This window comes from Phyllobates terribilis, unplaced genomic scaffold, assembly GCF_046119375.1.
Source record: "Phyllobates terribilis strain yellow unplaced genomic scaffold, ASM4611937v1 Scaffold_237__1_contigs__length_3040347, whole genome shotgun sequence".
Classification (NCBI taxonomy): domain Eukaryota; kingdom Metazoa; phylum Chordata; class Amphibia; order Anura; family Dendrobatidae; genus Phyllobates; species Phyllobates terribilis.
This window is the reverse complement of record NW_027362997.1, coordinates 2,380,000-2,397,304: the sequence shown is the minus strand read 5'-3', so window position 1 is coordinate 2,397,304 and position 17,305 is coordinate 2,380,000.

Sequence of the window (17,305 nt, the reverse complement as noted above, 5' to 3'; positions counted from 1 at the left end):
GAAACATAAATATCTGACAAAATATAAAAATACTTAACATAGTTAATATTTCCGTAACTCAGAACATAATAAAAAAATATTAATTCCTGCTATTCCATTTGACTGGGCTAAACCTCTATGCCTTTATTGTCTCCCCCACCTCCCCCAATACATTCTACATTATTCTTAGTTGTTTTCCTTCATGTAGAAATAACCTACAAGGAAAGAAAGGGTTTATTTTAATTCCGATATTTATGTCCCATTGACTTGCATTGGTTTCCGGTATCGGAATCGGCGATATCCGATACTTTTTCGGTATCGGTCCGATCCAATCCGATCCGATATTTCCCGATATCGGAAGGTATCGCTCAACACTAGTGTTGATGTGTTGATGGGCATGGGGGACATGGGAGACATAACTGGACAGCTGTCTAAGGTGTATAGGCACAAGGCAGTTTAGGAGTTAAGGATAAAGATGTTACAAGATATTACATGAAATGTTACATTTTTTGCTGATCACTAATGGTTCACATAAACCTAAAATCTTCAGTCTTAACTTTTTCTTAAGACATTATTGTAAAGTCTATGAGAAGATATGATGGGTTCAAAGAACTTCTGGAATTTTAACAAATGCAGAAGACAATTTTTGAGATGGGGATGGATAAATAAATAACATATCACCAATTATAAGAAGAGATCCTACTTTTTGGGGGTCGTGTTTTACTATAATCAATTGTCTATTCCATCTGGAATGGAAGTTGTGCCTTGATTTTGTCAGAGATAATCTGGGGAGGCAAAACCATGGGGGGTCACACAAACCTCCACTTTTGGTACCCTGACTGCTGTTAGGTGCTGTGATGAAATCCTTGGAGCCATTGTCAGACAATACACCGGTGCAGTGGCCCTGGGTTTCTCCTGGTACAAGACAATATCCATCCTCATGTGATCAGACTGTGGAGTCAGTTTCTGGATGAGGAAGACATTTATGCCTTTGACTGGCCCTCATGTTTCCCAGAGCTGAATCCTTTTGAGATCCGGTGGTTTGTTCTGTATCAGGCATCCAACAAAGTCAAGTAACATTACAAACTATGCAGGAGCTCACCGATGCCCTGATAACCCAGAATACCGCCCATTGTCTCATCAGGAGCATGCCCAGACATTGTCAGGAGTGCTACAGACACGTGGGGTCATACTTTTATTTTTCACGTCACTGTAAATACTTCTATACCATCCTTTGTTATTATTCTGTACGTCAAAAGATATCATAAGCAGAGAATGGGAAGATAAACAGCAAAACAAATAATTATTAAAACAAATCCAATGGAAATATTTATTTTTTATTTATTTAATTTTTAGTTCTTCAAACTCGAATTGTCTTCTTTCTTTTCTCACTTTATACAGAGAAGTTTTGCTACAAGAAGCAGACGTTCCACGGGTAAGTCCTTACTGATACAACGCTGTTACAATGCCTTATACCAATGTTCCCAGCCGGCAGCTCTCTGCTGGCGTCAGAACTGCAACTCCTAGAATGGCATAAATAGCCATAGATTGGGCAAAACTGCCCGACACATCCACTGGTAAAACTCCAGAATAGTAATTTACAGGACTGACCGGAATGAAACAATGATACTGATAGATGATGATGAATGGGTGAAGCTGCAGAAGAGACGATGTAGGACGGGGCGTTGCTTTGCCCGCTGTCAAGTTCTTCAAAAGTTGAACCATTTCGTCTCCAGATATGTTACTCCAGTTCCTGTAGTCCTTAACTGGGGTAACACTTCTGAAGGGGCACACGTACACGCACACCACTCATCAGATATGCCAAGTTCATTAAGTGTTGTGCGCCTCTTAATGAAAAGCATTCATGAATAAGATTTGCCGATTTATTTAAGACTGGGGCCTGAAAAAGCACTCACGAAATGATTAAAATCATTTTCCTAGTCATTTCTATTGATAGAATATTTATGCGCCAAAAGTGGCATAATTCTTGATGAATTTGCCCGTCAGGCTTCCACAAGCACAGTAGTGCCTTAGTTTTGCAACTTTTGGTGGATCCAGCCAGGAGTGGAGTAAAAATGCTAAAATTCGCAACATTTTTGTGCTACTTTGAATTGCGACCAAAATTTTGCAGCGTTTCAAAGTGTTGAACACTAGAAAACTGTTGAAAACAACTTGATGAGTCGGGCCCTATATCTCCAGCAGTGGCAGTAAATAAATGGAGCAATGAATGGAGTAATGAAGCTTGTGCAAGACTATATCCCTCCATTCAAATGGAAGAGAAAAAAACACAGAGGCGCTCTATGTGTGAACCAGCTTGGAGGTCCAGAAATCCAGCGTTCTGGAATTGCTCACCTGGGATACTTGTGCTAACCATGTGTGAAGCCCAGCTGTGCTTGGTATCACAAATCCTAGAAGGGTGTATTGATGGATTCCTCCTCAAGAGGCCCCCATAACCATTCACAGATCTCCACCTTCCACCTCAGACCACGAGAGGGAGCCCGCTAGCGATATAAAAGGGAAGGTGGAGCTAGGCAGCAGTTAGTTGGAGTCAGAGTCTAGTTCAGTCTGGTTTAGCCGTGACTCCAGTACAGCCTGAGAGGAGTTACCTCAGAGGACAAAAGCCTGTTCCAGCTCCTGCAATTGCTAGCCTGCAGTGGAGCTTATCCAGATCAAGACTCCATGTAGCTCAGAGAGGTGAGCTTCAGGTGTGCCAGCGCCATAAGATCGGTGAAGCGCGGCAAGCTGCCATTAGTGTGAGTAGCCTAGAGAGGGCCCGAGTAGGCCGAAAGAGAGTAGAGAGTTAGTTCATAGGGGGCAGAGGAGCTTAACTAGCTCACCCCGAAGAAGCAGTTACCGGACACCGGGTCCGAAGCTTACCGGGATCTCCATGACCCAGAAAGATAAACCGGAATCCCTGGAGAACTACAAGTCCCATGCTGATTCGTACCAGAGCCAGGAGACCCATAGGCCCCGTAGGTCGGGAGCGTGCACTCCAAGAGAAGGCCCTACCACAAGGACAGCCAGCGCAGGACAGAGACAAAGTTAGGCCTTGCTCCAGGCAGGTCAGAAACTTACTACGCAGAGTCAAGAAGCAGGAGGCCCAAAACCCGCTCATTGGGGAGGATCCGTACATACACCCTTCACCCTACAGTGCTCCGGGGAGTGCCTGAATTTCCATCAGTAAAAGGTACTGAAGTGACTATTGTGTCCGTCCCTGTTCTTGCTCCGACTCGGCTGAGTCTCCTTGTCCTGCATACCCCGTCCGTACCCTGCTCTGAGGCCTAGCTCCACCTGTGGGGAGCCATACCATCCAGCTGCCTTATCACTGGCCTCAGTGGACTGCGCAGCGCTGGTGAATATTATCAGAAACCATAGGTGGCGTCACGAACTTTTATAAACTTGATATCTATCAACGCCTTTTTAAAGAGAGACCCCAGAATACGGGCCCGGAAGCCGACCACCGCGACCTCCTTAAGGCTAAAGGCCCGGGTAACCGAGTCATCCCCCATGCCCTGGGCTAGTCACATGCACAACACTGCATGAAATGTGAACTGAAAACACTCAAAGCTGCGGCACCGACCTCCTGTCCCAATTGCCAGAGAAGGAAGCAAAGGATAATCCAGGAAGGAGGAAGAAATGCAGTTTCTCCAGGCGCTGCCACAAAGGATGACGAGACAGATGGTAAGTAAGATTTTTCTATTGTTTTGTAATGGTAACAAGACTACACATTTCTGGGATGATTCAATTCAAATGGGACACTCTAGAGCCCCATGTTTTAAACTGTGGAGGTCCCAGTGTGGGATACCCAGTGGTCAGCAAGTATTTACTTTTTCGGTGAAAGGTGATAACTTGCAACCTTTGTAGCATATCTTTAAATGATTATTCTCATTTCTTCTTCAGAAGCGCGCTGCTCCCCTGTCTTCCTACTTCCTGCTCGGCAGGGCAAAGTGCGCTCCGGACTGACTGACATTTTGGAGAAGCATCATAGATGCGCAATTGGCCCAAACTTAGTTCCCATGCCGCTATATGAAGCATCGGAGGATCACAGAAGTACTCAAGCTGGTTGGATTCACTCATCTGGCCAACTTCAGAGCAGCACTTGTAAGCTCTACAGCAAAGAGCTTGTAACTGTTGCGCTTCTCGCCTTGGAGAATGACCACCGAAATGAAATGGAAAAGACAGAAAATCATCTTTCCAGGTAATGCACTAATGTATGTTTTTCTTTATATTGAGCCATGTTTCCACATATTCAATATAATAAAATCTCATTCTCCCTCTATGAATGTTCATGTGCAGGAAAAAAACTGAGTAAAACTCTCTTCTTTATTAATTCTGGCATCTTTTTGACTTGCTACATATGAAAATAGTAGAAGATAAATATATAAGACTAATGCAGAAGACGACAGTCCAATGGGAACAGATATTGTGCCTTTATAGAAACAAATGTGGGGCCTTTGCAGTTGTCACCAAATTGATGCAATGTATCCTTATTAATAAAACAAAGATGTCTCTGCCGGGTTCTCAAAATACTATTTATTGATTTATATAGCTCTGTTTCTAACAATCCAAGCAATGCAATAACTGCAAATATACAGCGAGTGAAATAAGTATTGAACGTTTCACCAATGCTCTACATAAATATGTTTTGAATGGTGCTATTGACATGAAATTCTCACCAGATTTCAGTAAAAACCCATCCAATCCACACAGGCAAAGAAATGAAACCATAAATGTCCATAAATGAAATCATGTGTAATAATGAAGATGACACAGGGAAAAAGTATTGAACAAGCTTCCTGAAATGTATTTAATACTTCATACAAAAGCCTTTGGTGGTGATGACAGCTTTAAGACGCCTCCCGTATGGAGAAACTAGTCGCATGCATTGCTCAGGAGTGATTTTGGCCAATTCTTCTACACAAGCACTCTTCAAATCCTGAAGGTTCGGTGGGCTCCTTCTATGAATTTTGAACTTTAGTTCCTTCTATAAATTATGCAATTTTTACCAAATGTGGCAATACACCATATGTGGTTGTACACTAGAGTTTGAGCACACGGCAGGGATCAGTTGAGTAGAAGCGCCACTTGGGTTTTAGAATGCAGATTCTGTTTGAATAGATTGAGGGTGCCATTAGCCGAGCCCCTGAGGTGTCAGATCAGCAGAAACCCCCACAAGTGACCCCATATTGGAAACTTTACTGCTTAAGGAATTCATCAAGGGGTGTAGTGAGTATTTTGAACCTACAGATGCCTCACAGAATATTATAACATTGGAATGTGGAAATTTCACATTTTAGTTGTTAAAATGTAATTTTTTTTTATTAGCTACAAATGTGTCAGTTACATGAGGGTTAGTAGGTGAAACTGGACCCCAAAATTTATTCTGCAATTTCTCCCGAATATGGTGATGCTCTATATGTTGTCAGAAACTACTGTTTAGCCTCACGTCATGGCTGAGAAGGAAGGAGCGCTATTTGGATTTGAACCACAGATTTTGCTAGAACAATTTTCGGGCAACATTTGCAGAGCCGTTAAGGTGCCAGAACAGCAGAAAACCTCCAAAAGAGACCCCATTGCAGAATTTGGACCTCTCAATGAATTCATCTACGGCTCAAGTGACTATTTTGTAACATCCACGCCATAGTTTTTTGGGGGGAGAATTGCAACTATGCCAGCTCAGTGCCCACACATTGTGCCCAGTTGGTGTTTCTGGGGAAAACCCGTAAAATGTTAAGTGCGCTCTTCCCGCTACAATAATGCCAAAAATGTAGCCTCTTACTGTAGTTTAGGCACAGTGGGGCTCAGAATGAGGGGGTATTTGGGAGCGTATATTTCACTGTATTTTATTTGAGGGGTGGGAGCCATGTTGCTTTTCCAGAGTCTTTCTTCTACCAGTAACATGGGAACCCTCTACATTTCCAGTGACAGATGGCAGATCTGAGTGGGGGCAGGTTTTGTGCAGGAAAAGTTAGGGTTTTTTTGGTAACATTTTGGAGTACAAAATATTTTTTGATCACTTTCAGTATGGTGGGATCACATTCTTGTGTTCTACGCTGAGCATTTATAACACGGTTTCTGAGTAAATCTCACAAAAATGCGATTCAAACGAAATCCCCAGAGGAACCATCCATCATAATGAGGCAGATGGAGACACTTTGGACTCTGTTTGCCGTCTATTCCGGTGGTATCCATCTTTTTTGGCGTGCACAAAACTGTGGTCGCCCACACTTGTGCGCTAAAAAGATGCATAAAATAATGTGACACCACTGTAACAGACACCAGAGTCCAAAGTGCCTCCATCTGCCTCTTTATAGTGAGTGGTTCCATTGGGAGTTTTGTCTGAATCGTGTTTTGTCTGAATCGCGTTTTCTCTGATTTACATAGAAACTCCAATGTAAGCGCTCAACAGAGAGTGCAGGATAAATGTGAATCGAGCCATATTCCAATTTTTGGGATGTAGAATGAACAAATAGACAGTAGTACAAGAACAGTTTTTATTTTTATTTTTGCGCTGCTCATCGTGCGGTATAAATTAATCTACGGGTCAGTGCAATTACAGCGATACCAGATTTATATAGTTTTTTATGTTTTGCTGCTGTCACGCAGTAAAAATGATTGTTTATAAAAAAAATTTTTTTTTTTGTCGCCATATTGTGAGAGCTATAAATTCTTTATCTTTTGACGAACAGAGCTGTATGAGGGCTTATTTTTCACAACGAGTTGAAGATTTTTTTGGTACCATTTTGGTTTACATAACAGTTTTTGATTGCTTTTTACTAAGATTTTTCAGACACAGAATGAATAAAAAACATCAATTCAGCTATTGTTTTTATACTGGACATTCTTTTGCACCGTTCACCATGCGGTAAAAGTGATAACACTGATTTATTCTTCTGGCCTGTATGACTGTATGATTACAGTGATATCAGATTCATATGACCCCCTGATTCATTTGCTGTTTTGGGGTAACTTTGTTTCTCCTATTATCCTTTGTCCATCTCTTCTTAAGGGTATTATATAGACCTGTTTATGACGCGCCCCCTGGGACATATTCCTTTTTGAGGGGAATACCCGGCACCGGATCAGATGGGGGGTTGTAGTCTCCGAGCGGCTGTGACCCGGCCCCTTGCCCAGGGCGTCAAGCTCAGTGTTATGTGGCAGTCCTACAGATGTTATTAAGAGTTCTTTTGTGTCGACTACGCCACCCGTTGTGATGCGGGCACTGTGGCCGCCGCTGCAGCAGGGTCCGCTGAGGCTGATGGTGGGTGCGCAGCTTGGTGGGATAACCCCCAACGGGAGGGGTATAGCCTCAGAGGGGACAGGCGCAGAGGATGGGGGTTGTGGTGGTGTAGTGCAGACGGCAGTGAAGACAGAGTCGGGTTGTGCAGTTAAGGGTGTTTACTTACTGCAGATGTTGTACTGGTCACTCCAGCTGCTAGTGACCACCCGAGCCGTGCTGCGTCCACCAGGTCCTGGATCCAGCCAACCCCCAAACAAGTCCGGAGCGTGGCCCTGAGCTCTCTTTCTGTCCCGTTCTCTGGCCGTCCCCACCAGTAATCCACCTAGGTCCAGCTCCCTCGGGCCTTCTGTTGGGACACCCTTGGCCCTGGGTTCCCTGACCCTTCATGTGGTGTGCCTTCGGGGTGGATGTGATGGGTGACCGTGGCAGACGCTGCCCACGGTCTCCGGTCTCTGGCTGGGGAATGTTTTTACCCCCACCAGCTTGGGTTCCGGTACCCTGTGCCGACTCCTCACCCGGTGCTTTAATTTGGGTTCTTGGGTCCTCTCTGTTTTCCCCTCTGGGTACTCCTTCTCTGCTCCTCTCTCACTCAGGGTCACTCTTCTCCCTTGCTGCAGGCTGACTTCCTCTCTCTGCTTGCTGTCTGCTCCTCTGCAGCTGTCTTGCTGTCTCCAACTGACTTGTTCTCTGCATCTGACTCTGTTCTTAGTTGGTACCCACCTTATATACACCCTCTATGTGTGAGCTCAGGTGACCAGCACCCAATGAGCTCCTATCTTTACCCAGGCTGCTCCCCCTATCTGCCCCTACACTACATGGGATGTACCACCCCCCTCCCACTCCAGCCAGGAACAGACTCGGTCGTACCTGCACATTTCTAAGTGGGAGTACCGTCGGCCTGTTCCTCGGAAATGGGATGTATGTAGTGCATGCAGCCTACCGAGCTCAGTTCCACACTCCATCCTTACCCGGGAGTGGAATATCACACCTCTGGGTTGAGGTGCAATACTCCTGTAGCAGCCGAATCCTCAGGGTGCTACATTCCCCCCTGGTAAACCACAGCACGTCCTCGGGCTGTAAAGACAAAAACACCAAAACATACAAAATTTTTCATATAAACATAATAAAACATATAAAACATTATATATATAAAACTTTTCATATAACATTCTCGTCGTCTCTTGTTTCAGGTTCCTCCTCCGGACACTGTGCAACGTGTGTCCGGGAAAAGTGAGACAGTCTCTTTGAAAAACTGGTTTTCCTATAAAACCGGTAGGGGGCGCTTTAGGACGCGCAACTATATACAGGGGAAGTTGGCCGCTCTCAGTCCTCGGCCAGGTAGAGGGAAGGGAATGGCTGCTCACAGTCCTCAGCCTGTGGGATTAAGGGGTTAACGGGTGAACAGTTCACTCAGCTGGTCCCAACGGGGACTATATATAAGTATCAACAGTTTCAGTTTCTTTATACCCCGATTGGGTAACTATCTACAGCTTCTGCTCTGCCGCACTCAACGGCGTCTTCCTCCTGCTCTTTGCTTTTTGCTGGTGGTAACTTCAGACCCGTCCGGCCATGTGAGCTGGCTGAACAAGTCCTCCCCCAGGTGTGGCACCCTTAGTTTTACGGGTGCGGGCGCGGTGGTGGTGGCGCCCGGGTTGCCCAGGCCTTGCGGCCAGGCCTGGGGCACCTGGAAGGTGAAGGGCACCGTTAGGACGGCGGCGCCCTGGGCTACCTGGCCTTGCGACCAGGCCGGAGGCTCCGCAGAGGTAGGGGGCGCTGTTGGTGTTGCGGCGCCCGGGAATTCTAGGCCCTGCGACCAGGCTGGTGGTACTTCCTGCTTGGTCACGCTCGGGGTCGAGGCGTGTGACGTCACAGGGGTCGCGGCGGCGGCTTCCGGTTGGGGCCTAGTCTGCGTCGGTGACATGGCGTTTTCGGGCACAGCAGGGGGACTTTCGGGCTCTGCGACGGGGAGCTGGGGCAGGTAAGCGGTGTCACAGCTTGGGGTATAGACGTCCCCTTTACCTGCCTCCATGCGTTCGGCTCCCTTCTCGGCGCCGTCTCCGACCTTTGGTCCTCCCGCGCCATCCTCAGAGGCGGTCTCCTTCCTCAACTCGGCTGGCGTGCTCCGGGTGTTGGTTTCAGCTTGCGTCTTGGTTTCAGCTTGCTGGGCCATCTCCCGGCTCCATTCCGCCAATATCTCGCGCTGTACCCGGGCCATCCTCCGTGCGAGGCCCTCCAGGGCAGTCTGTGCACACTCCCGGTCTCGGGGGAGCTGTGCAAGGACCTCCACTAGGCCTAGTGGGGTCGTGGTGTCCAGCAGGCTCCTGACCAACGGGTCGGTGCTGCTCTGCTCTTCTTCCAGCAGGCTCCTGGCCAGCGGGCCGGTGCTGCTCTGCTCTCTGGACAACTCCGGGTGAGCTTTTCTGCTACTCCTCTCCAGGCTTCTTGCCTCCGGGTGCGCTCGCTCCAGACTGCTCCAGGCGGCACCCATCTTCGTTCTTTTCTTTCGTCTCCTCCCACTTCGAGGGCGGTCCCGGGGAAACTCGGTGACTGTCAGCTCCAGGGGTAGTTCTTTCACGCTGACAGACACCTCCAACATCACAGTCTCTGTTGGTGGGGGCGGTTTCCACTTTTGGCACCATTTTCTGTCCCGGCCCACGATGGGAGGTGGCCTCTTGCCCTCCTTTGGCACGCCCATAATGGCGTCCGCTGCTCTTCCAAGGCGGGAAATCTGTGGTTTTGGCGGGAAGCGTCGCCCAGTGGCGGGAAACTCTGCAGATGGCGGGAACAAGTTGGAAATGGCGGACAATCGGCGGGAAACGACTGGTGATGGAGTCCGATGGCGTGGACCCTCCGGAACCGGCGGGAGACTTCTTTCTGAGGTAAACTTGCACCTTTCTTCAGGCACGCAGTACCCGGGTGTTGCGGGCACGTAATCCTGCCGACTACGCCAAAGTTGACGCGCCCCCTGGGACATATTCCTTTTTGAGGGGAATACCCGGCACCGGATCAGATGGGGGGTTGTAGTCTCCGAGCGGCTGTGACCCGGCCCCGTGCCCAGGGCGTCAAGCTCAGTGTTATGTGGCAGTCCTACAGATGTTATTAAGAGTTCTTTTGTGTCGACTACGCCACCCGTTGTGATGCGGGCACTGTGGCCGCCGCTGCAGCAGGGTCCGCTGAGGCTGATGGTGGGTGCGCAGCTTGGTGGGATAACCCCCAACGGGAGGGGTATAGCCTCAGAGGGGACAGGCGCAGAGGATGGGGGTTGTGGTGGTGTAGTGCAGACGGCAGTGAAGACAGAGTCGGGTTGTGCAGTTAAGGGTGTTTACTTACTGCAGATGTTGTACTGGTCACTCCAGCTGCTAGTGACCACCCGAGCCGTGCTGCGTCCACCAGGTCCTGGATCCAGCCAACCCCCAAACAAGTCCGGAGCGTGGCCCTGAGCTCTCTTTCTGTCCCGTTCTCTGGCCGTCCCCACCAGTAATCCACCTAGGTCCAGCTCCCTCGGGCCTTCTGTTGGGACACCCTTGGCCCTGGGTTCCCTGACCCTTCATGTGGTGTGCCTTCGGGGTGGATGTGATGGGTGACCGTGGCAGACGCTGCCCACGGTCTCCGGTCTCTGGCTGGGGAATGTTTTTACCCCCACCAGCTTGGGTTCCGGTACCCTGTGCCGACTCCTCACCCGGTGCTTTAATTTGGGTTCTTGGGTCCTCTCTGTTTTCCCCTCTGGGTACTCCTTCTCTGCTCCTCTCTCACTCAGGGTCACTCTTCTCCCTTGCTGCAGGCTGACTTCCTCTCTCTGCTTGCTGTCTGCTCCTCTGCAGCTGTCTTGCTGTCTCCAACTGACTTGTTCTCTGCATCTGACTCTGTTCTTAGTTGGTACCCACCTTATATACACCCTCTATGTGTGAGCTCAGGTGACCAGCACCCAATGAGCTCCTATCTTTACCCAGGCTGCTCCCCCTATCTGCCCCTACACTACATGGGATGTACCACCCCCCTCCCACTCCAGCCAGGAACAGACTCGGTCGTACCTGCACATTTCTAAGTGGGAGTACCGTCGGCCTGTTCCTCGGAAATGGGATGTATGTAGTGCATGCAGCCTACCGAGCTCAGTTCCACACTCCATCCTTACCCGGGAGTGGAATATCACACCTCTGGGTTGAGGTGCAATACTCCTGTAGCAGCCGAATCCTCAGGGTGCTACATTTACCTATCAAAATATATTTGTTTAATTCACCTTATGGACATCTATGGCATACAGTATATGTTCCATATGCATTTCATGTCCCTTTTGATCAGAGATATTCACTCAGTATACATATTTTTGTACTGTTTGTACCTTTCTCTACGTGACCCCAGGTGTTCATGTCACTTATATTGATTGTCTATCATTATTGCTGGGGGATATTTTTAGCACACTTTTTATTGCTATATTTTTTAATAATTTGTGGAATATTTATTATCCCCCACACATTTTTTGGTACACCAGTGCACTTATTTTGCACGTATTCTTTGTTAGTGCTTATGGCATTTATGTTCAATATTATTGCTGTTATTATTGTAACAGGTTAACCCTTTTTATTTTTCACTTTTTTATGTATCTCTTAGTACACTAGTGCACTTGCTCCGCACTTATTCACCCACAGTGCTTATGGTATTATGTCTAACATCATTGCTGTCATTAGTAATAGGTTATTTCATCCATCCTCTCTCTTGTAGCTTCTAATTCCATCTGACTTATATACCAGGTTCAAGCGTTTATTAGGATTACTATGTATTATGTATTACCTTTTCCACCTCCTTTACACACGATGTGATATGAGTCCTGTCCAATAGCGATCTGGGCTCCCCCATCTTTTGTACACCTAGCGGTATTTGCTAGCCGCACACTTTACTTACTTCCTTTCCTTGGGCTTGTGCGCATGCGCATTCATGGCACTCAGTGGCTTCCGGCCTTGCGCACTCAGAACAGTGTGCATGCCACGTATGCGTTCCAAGCGCACAATCCTGAAGTCACCTTTTACATCTATGAGTTACTGAGGAATGCTTCATGTGCCGCCTTCCACCCATGGCAATAATTGGATATAAGGCTAAAAACTTTGATTAATGGCTGTATATATAAGGTACACTGTCCCCTCCCTAGTTAACGCCCCTTGGAAGATGCACTGGCGAAACGGCGTTGTCGGGGGTGCATACACATGTAGATCTGACTACTAACAGTAAGTTCTAAGTGACAACTCCTTTCAAATCAGTACTACCGGGATTCAAAGCCTCCAAGCATTGCACTGTGCACTTTACGACGGGCTAGTCCCTATAATCTGTGTTTTATTTGATTCATGTTTACTGTTTTATGCCAATAGACTTCTCCATGGAAAACCTTGATTTATTAGGTTTCTTTTCTCCAGCACAATGCACCTTAGGCGTGGGGTTATATATCTGCATGGTTTAATTAGTGATCACCTGGAGTCATAGCTTATTTTCAAATAGCATTAGGCTCATCTGTATGTGGATTGGTTAACGGTTTCCCTTCCCTGCTATGTTTATATGTTGTTTTATTGATTTTAGCATTATCAAATTAATAGAATAGAGTGTGTTCTTAAACCACTGGTAAAGATTACACCCAGCTACATTCAGGACACAACAGACCTACTGAATAAACTAGCAGCAATAGGTCCTCTACCAGAAGGATCCATCCTGGCCACCATGGATGAGGAATCTTTGTATTCTAACATCCCACATCAGGATGGATTAAATGCCTGCAAAATCTTCATAGAAAATACAGGAATTGTTGCTGATTCTGTGGTCAAACTTACAGAATTCATCCTCACCCACAATTACATTGAATTTGATAACAACATATATCTACAGGAAACTGGTACAGCGATGGGAAGTAAAATGGATCCACAGTACGCAAATCTTTTCATGGCCAAGCTTGAAAGTGACTTTTTGTCCTCATGCCCCATCAGGCCTCTGGCCTACTATCGTTTCATTGACGATATTTTAATCATCTGGACGGGGTCTGAGCAACAGCTGAAGACGTTCCATGAACACTTTAATCGATTTCATCCCACCATCAACCTAACACTCAACTACTCCTGTACTGAAATTAACTTTTTGGACACCATCATCAAGCTACAGAACAATGAAATAGAGACATCTTTGTACAGGAAACCAATTGACCGTCCTACATACCTTAAATTGTTTACAGACAAGCCGTCAGATACAATCGGATATGTTCCAACCCTATGGATAGAGACAAACACCTTCTTGGTCTCAGACCTTTTTGAATCAGGGCTACCATCCAAGAACAATTGAGAACCAGATTACAAGAGCCACCAGAATACCAAGGAATCACCTCCTACATTACAAAACCAAACAAGAAAGCAACCGGGTGCCTCTAGTAGTCATCAACAATTCAAATCTGGAGGCGCTAAGGAGAGCTACACGGAAACTACAACCCTTACTACAAAAAGATGCCCGATTACAATCCATATTTCCAGACCCCCCACTTCTGTGATTCAGGCAGCCCCCAAATCTAAGAAGCATCATTGTCAGAAGCTTTCTGTCATCTCCTCCAGCTACAGGTACCTTTCCTTGCAACCAGAAAAAATGTAAAACCTATCCGTTTATAATGACCACAGACAAGATGATGATACCCAACTCACATCAGGACTATAAGATCCCAGGTACGTTCAGCTGTATCACATCTAACGTAGTGTACTTAATTATATGTACCAAATGTCCAGCTGGGGGTCTTTATGTAGGGAAGATAGGGCAAAAACTTAGGACAAGAATGAATCCTCATCGCCACACAATAAAAGAAAAAAGAATAGATCTACCTGTAGCCAAGCATTTTTGTTCCCCTTATCATAGCATAAAAGACATGAAATTACTGGTATTAAAAGGTCATTTCAAATCTCAAAGAGAAAGAAGAATCTCAGAATATAAACTAATGGTGACCTTTAACACTTTCAGAGCAGGAATGAATGTGTCGCATGGATTTATGTCATTTTACATCAACTAAGGATTGTGACCCTCAGACTTGTGAGGCCATCATAACACTAGACCTAGTCACAGGACAATAAAACCTTCACACTCCTTATCTATTAACTGCTAAAATATTTATAGCCAGAACTGTTTATCTCTCCCATAATAACTATGCTTTCCGTCACCTGTCGCATCTATTGCATTATTTCTGTGTCTTATTGTGAATAAATATGTGACTCTTCAGATTTTGTGGTATACTAGCCTGATGAAGAGACCTGAGTAGTCTCAAAAGCTTGCAATTTGTTACTATCTTTTCAGTTAGCCATTAAAAGGAATCAACCACTGAAGACTCTCAAATCAAAGCATTATCAAATAAATTTCTGATGTTTTATTTCTGCGCATATTTCTATTCTGTGTCTATAATTTGATTTTAATATTGCAGCTGTGGGATTATATTTATTGTTGAAGTGGTATGCAGTGACTTACCTGGGACACTTGTGTTAATTGCTATATTCTAACTGAGACAAAACCGTGTATGAATAAAGGATATTTATTACACACAAGTCTACAGTTAATATACTACTAATCACCACACTAACACAGTGCACACTAATAACAATAGCAGACAGTACTAATATACGATTAATTCCCAATTACCTAATTATACTTCCCACCCACTTGAGCTAAAAACATACATAGATTAATACTTATATCCCACCCGTCTATCACTACACTATCCCTATGGAGAAAAAGGGGTTACAAGCAGTGATCAGTAGACACTCAGCCAGATATCATCATCATGGTGTCCATCGAGTTTTACCTGAAGTGTCTTTTGTAGAGATGAGCGTTGTTCTACTCGAACTGTTCGCCAATCTCAAATTCGAGCTGTTATGGGCGGTGTTCGAGCCGTTCGGCAAACACGAACGATTTGAGAAAAATTCGGCTGTTCGAGGTTATGTTCGATAACTGTTCGTGCACCAAAATCATAACTGGATTTTTTCTCAGTAATGATGAAAATTAATGTTAATACGCAGTTTGAGTGTACAGCGGGGTGGGGGGAGGGGCAGGGGATGGATCTCTGCAGGAATAATGAAGATCTCCATCTTTTTTTCTCTTTCCCGCATTTACAGTGGGGAGGTGCAATCTGTCAGCCTATCAGCAGCGCACACACGGAGCAAAGTGCTTTTTTCACACAAGCAAGGGCATTTGTCATTGGCAGTGTATGTCACATGTCCTTGCCCTATAAGACCAAGCCATTTTCCCTGTCGCCACCATTTTCTCACTGCTGCAGCTGCGTGTTAGACGGCACCGCTGTTGCTGTGTGCGCTATACCTTGTTAATTTCAAGCCAATTTTCGCACAAATCTACAGATAGCTTGGGAGTAGGGAATAGTTGTGATTGCAGTCCTTTTAAGGACTAGGTTACAGCATTTCCTACGACTTTTATCAGGCTGGTCTGTGCTCTTAAATAGATAGATTGTGGGAGTAAAGACTAATTGTAATTGCAGTCCTTTTCAGGACTAGGTTACATCAGTTCCTATCAGTTTTTGCCAGGCAGGTCTGTGCCAGTGCTGTGCAAGTTTTTTTCACAGCATTTGGCTGAATCTAGCAAAGCTAATCCTTTTTGGCCTATTGCAGAGTGTGTTAGTCAGTGGAGTAGCCTATCTGTGTTGCAAGATATACCACCTGTGTATAGAATACCAATTTTTTTACTGCACCTAGTGAAGTAAAATCTTTTGGACATAGCATCATTCTATTAGTCCATCTATACTGACCTCCATCAGGTTGCAAATTGAATATAATTTTTTTCTGCATCTAGCTCTGAAAAAATATTGGGCTTCTAGCTGTGTGTGGGACTTGTTGTATTAGTCCATCTATACTGACCTCCATCAGGTTGCAAACTGAATATATTTTTTTCTGCATCTACCTCTGAAAAAATATTGGGCTTCTAGCTGTGTGTGGGACTTGTTCTATTAATCCATCTATACAGACCTCCATCAGGTTGCAAACTGAATATATTTTTTTCTGCATCTACCTCTGAAAAAATATTGGGCTTCTAGCTGTGTGTGGGACTTGTTGTATTAGTCCATCTATACTGACCTCCATCAGGTTGCAAATTAAAAATAATTTTTATCTGCATCTACAGTACCTCTGAAAAAATATTTGGGCTTCTAGCTGTGTGTGGGACTTGTTCTATTAGTCCATGTATACTGACCTCCATCAGGTTGCAAATTGAATATAATTTTTATCTGCATCTAGCTCTGAAAAAATATTTGGCCTTCTAGCAGTGTGTGGAACTTTCTCTATTAGTCCATCTATACTGACCTCCATCAGGTTGCAAATTAAAAATAATTTTTATCTGCATATACCTCTGAAAAAATATTTGGGCTTCTAGCTGTGTGTGGGACTTGTTCTATTAATTCATCTATACTGACCTCCATCAGGCTGCAAACTGAATATATTTTTTTCTGCATCTACCTCTGAAAAAATATGTGGCCTTCTAGCAGTGTGTGGGACTTTCTCTATTAGTCCATCTATACTGACCTCCATCAGGTTGCAAATTCAAAATAATTTTTTGTCTGCATCTAGCTCTGAAAAAATATTGGGCTTCTAGCTGTGTGTGGGACTTGTTGTATTAGTCCATCTATACTGACCTCCATCAAGTTGCAAACTGAATATATTTTTTTCTGCATCTACCTCTGAAAAAATATTGGGCTTCTAGCTGTGTGTGGGACTTGTTCTATTAATCCATCTATACTGACCTCCATCAGGTTGCAAACTGAATATATTTTTTTCTTCATCTACCTCTGAAAAAATATTGGGCTTCTAGCAGTGTGTGGGACTTTCTCTATTAGTCCATCTATACTGACCTCCATCAGGTTGCAAATTCAAAATAATTTTTTGTCTGCATCTAGCTCTGAAAAAATATTGGGCTTCTAGCTGTGTGTGGGACTTGTTGTATTAGTCCATCTATACTGACCTCCATCAGGTTTCAAATTAAAAATAATTTTTATCTGCATCTACAGTACCTCTGAAAAAATATTGGGCTTCTAGCTGTGTGTGGGACTTGTTGTATTAGTCCATCTATACTGACCTCCAT